This window comes from Halyomorpha halys, unplaced genomic scaffold (assembly GCF_000696795.3).
Source record: "Halyomorpha halys isolate HHAL.00 unplaced genomic scaffold, Hhal_1.1 Scaffold53.1, whole genome shotgun sequence".
NCBI classification, from domain to species: Eukaryota; Metazoa; Arthropoda; class Insecta; order Hemiptera; family Pentatomidae; genus Halyomorpha; species Halyomorpha halys.
Window position 1 is genome coordinate 587,821 of NW_027109243.1, and position 4,500 is coordinate 592,320.

The following is a 4,500-nucleotide window of genomic DNA, read 5'->3' on the forward strand; positions in this document are numbered from 1 at the left end:
CCGCAAAATGATTTATAAGACGTTGTCACGTCAAAAATTGTGATTTAACTAAGACTGTATTAAACATGTTTTGATTTCTTTAAAGAAAATTATATATAAAACTATATATTTATACAACTAGTAGTCGAAATCGATGGCTACCAAACATACTTCATGGAATAAAAAATGGGGACTGTTTAGCAATATTATGTATTATTACGTTCTTCTTAGTACAAAAGCCCGATGGAAAAAAGAATCAGTTATTTCACCCCAATTTTTTATTACTTTAATGAAAACTATGTATAATTGTTAGAGTCTGCCAAGTATAAGTAGAAGGAATAATAAATGATGGCTGTTAAAAACAATATTTTTTCATTCGGAGCTCTATATCTTTAAAACTACCAACAACACTAGAAAATCTAATTGAAACTCATTTATAGCAGAGTAAACTGTTATTCTTCGAAAATCGGATGGACAGCAGGTGAATAAGATGTGGAATTTGAAGATTAGTAAATAAAATTTAAACAATAAAAAACAATAGTAGGTCTGATTTAATAAAGACTGCAAAAGATGAAAAAAGAATCAAACACAGACGAACTTAAAATAATTAACAAAGAGGAACAATTATTATTTAACAAATAATTCCTCTATGTACATAAAAAATGTTTATGTACATATTTACAAGCATAAAATAAAATCCAAATAATCAAAGGTAGAAATAAATAAGAAACCAATAAATAAATATATAAGAAACAAAAACATAAATTAATAAGAAACAAAAAAATAAATAAATCCCTTAACAAATAATAATTAAATAAAAGTAAAATAAAATCTGTTCTGCTACAACCCATGGAGGGTCAGTACTTTGTAAGGAAGTACTGTTACTAGACCAACGGTTGTGCAAGGAGGTGATTTGGTCAGAATCACGCTTGACTGCCAGGTTTTTACCCAATTAAGTGTACCCAATTTAAGAGGCTGGGTGGACCCCAGGAGGGCTCCAAGAACCCACAGGAGATGACTCACGCCTACAGTAAGGTTATTCATGATCTTTAGTTTAACATGTTTAATGAAAAAAACTTATTTTAAATGGAGAAATATTTCCTTCTTTTACCATGTTAAATCGATATAACATATAACATAACAGGTATTCACGATGTTTTGTTAAATATAAAATGTTTTACTATGTTAAATTTTATAAGTATAGGATTGTGAGCAGCCCTATTTAAAGTCATGTTAAATGTTACATGCATAAGAGCTCGTAGCGGATTTTCTGAGCAACTTGTTGTATAACCTTTCCTTCCAAAACTTTATGTAATTGTTTACTTTTGTTTAAGTTTTGATTAAAGTAATTTATTATAACATGCCTAAATTGAGTGAAAAGTTAAAGCTGTGTGGAAATATGGCCCCTCAGTGTCTTGTTGGTCTTATAAATTGTAAGGAAGAGGATCAAGATGAGCTAATTGACAACTGCCATTACACTATTATTATTGTCATCCATTGCTTTATTAGTAATAACAACATTTAAAATAATTCTACATAAGTTACGAGCAAGTAATATGTATAATATCACATTGATTGTTACTACAACAAACAAAATGAGCTCAGCTGGTCTGTTGCGTGACGGCAATCTCCATTTAACTGAACTAGTAACTGACTCTCAACCATGCTATATGTTATATCGTTTTAACATGGTAAAAGAAGAAAATTTTTCTCCATTTACCATGAGTTTTTCCATTTAACACGCTTTACCAAGTTAAACTGAAGATCATGAATACCCCTATAGTAGAGAGCCTGTTAAATGGAGAATGATCTCACGCAACAGACAAGCGTTGTCTCCGATTTGTTTTTAGTTGTGTTAGGTTACTAGCTCGTCGTTTGTGTTAGTATTGTTTAGGATGTTTCAAAACTAATAAAGCAATGGATGACAATAATAATAATGTAATGACAGTTGTCAATTAGCTCATCTTAACTCTTTTCCTCACGAGTTAGAAGATCAACAAGATACTCAGTAGCCAAACTCTCACAGAACTTCTACTTTTCATTCACTTTAGGCATGTAGTAATAAATTACTTTAATCATCACTTAGAAGGAAACAATAACACGAAGTAAAGGTTAAAAAACAAGTTGCTCAAAAAATCCGTTAGCAGCTCTTATGTATTTAACATGACTTTAAATAGAGCTGCTCACAATCCTATACTTATAACATTTAATATGGTAAAACGTTTTACATTTAACACATCATGAATACTTCTAGTGTAACAGGGAAAAAATTTCTTTGGAGTTAGTAGCCACGCGCCTTACCCCGGGGCTATACGCGCTCCCATATTTAAAGAAAACAAAAAAAGTATATGAGCATACATAGATATCTACATATTCTAGGTAGATATTGAAAACATCTGATAGTATTTATGTTACATTTTATCCTATCTTTCTATCAATTCTCAATTTTGTTTGAAGCTTTTAATTGTTATTCTTCGGAAATCTGATGAGCAGTAGTTGAATAATAATTATTCACTTTAAATTATTAAAGGTACGGAATTCGAAGATTATCCAGCTGATAATCCACTCAATTACCACTTTTTTTTTATTCACTGTGCCGTACCTGCACAAATAAGTATGTTTGTTTGAATTGAAGTAAAAAAGATGCTCAAACTGACGTACGGTCCGGTTTTTACGTTCCAAATTCTGAACTCCGCATTCGCCAACGAAGTTCAAGGTGGTTTTACTCGTGTCCATAAAAAATGAATAATTGCTAAATTACAACGCATCGGTTTATTGTGCAGCGGGGAGGCGTGGAGCTGCAGGTTCCCAGAATCTGGATGGCAATCCATTGCACCCTTTGTAACAGAGGCGTAAATATCAGCCAACAATGTGGAAAATGTAATGTAAACACCTGGAATTATTGGAGAAAGTTGTATTATTTAAAAAAAAAATACAAAATCAACATAAATTATAATGAGCGATACAATTAATATCCAACATTGCATTATTATGTAAAGGTGCTTCTACATGTTTACCAAACTATAGCAGATTCCGGCAAGCACAAACGTGTGGATAAGTTACTTGGATTGGCTGGGACAAGTCAACTAAAGTTTGTAGCTGACCATTTCAGTGTTGGTTTTTGGACACAAATCAAAGGGCGCTTGTGCTGCGTCCACATGTTTGCTATTGTTTTATAACTACCAACAGATAAACATTTGTGATCTTCGAGTTTTATTATTTTTTTTTTAAATTTATTTATTTAATACCAGATCGACCTGGTGGGCCTAGCATGGTTAATGTAAGAGGTACATTTTTATTTTTTTAACAATTGATTGTGGGGGTATAATTTCATATCAAAAACACCCCTAACTATATACAATGTTATAAATTTAAAAAAAAATTAACATAATAATTCTTAATAAAAGATAATAGTAAAGTTGATAAAAAAAATTGACATTTATTGATTTAACAAAATAAATAATTGACTTCTAATGGGGAAAAATATGAACAGAAAAAAAATAAATTAAGATAAAATAAAATTTTAGAGTGACAATAGCAGAACTGATAAATATAGAATTTATAACAGAATATCCTGCTGAAGCCTCAATCTTCAGGTTGAGGTCACATGAGGTTCCTCACATGGCCTTGAAAACAATTTTCCAATTCGGATCTGAAAGGAGGGACGTGTTAAAAAACTTTGGATAAATGTAGGAAGATTACCTCTGAGTCCTAGATAATATAGTTTATTCAAAATGGTAAATTTATTTGTTTTGTCGAAGGCGAAAGTGCATATCAAAATAGACAGCTTGCTCCTCTTGAACAAAGGCATACTGTAATTCAGTTTCCATTTGAACCAGGTGATCCATAGTTGATCTCCCTTTGCGAAATCCACATTGAAAGTTTTGGACAAGACAGTACTTTTCTATGATCCATGTGAGCCTCTTATTTACCATTCGCTCCATTATCTTACATAAGCAACTGGTTAGAAAAATTGGTCGGTAGCGTGATGGATGACGTTTATCTTGTCCTGTTTTCAGAATAGGAATCACTATAGATTGATTCCAGTCCATAGGATAATTTCCAGTGGTCCAGATATAATTATAAAAATCCAAGAGCCAGTTCAGTGTGGTTTTAGGTAGGTGTTGTAACATGGCATAGTGTATATTGTCAGGACCAGGTGAAGATCCTTTAACGCCTTGTAGTATTGATTGCAGCTCCCAAATTCTGCATTGGTGGAGAAGTCTAAATGCCGAAAAACATTGATAGTAGAGGCATCATTGTATACTTTAGAATAATATCCCGCAAATATATTACTTATTAAATCTGGATCGTCGCACAATTTCGTTTCAGTAGCTAGAGTATATCTGCAAGTTGCTCTAGTTCCTTTTATTTTCCTTATTTTATCCCATACGACTTTGAATGGCGTAGAACAGTTAATGGACTCGATAAATGATTTCCAAGATTCCTTTTTTCTTTCATTTATAATTCTTCTACATATAGCCTTTTGTTTTTTATATTCAACTAGATTCTCCATAATCA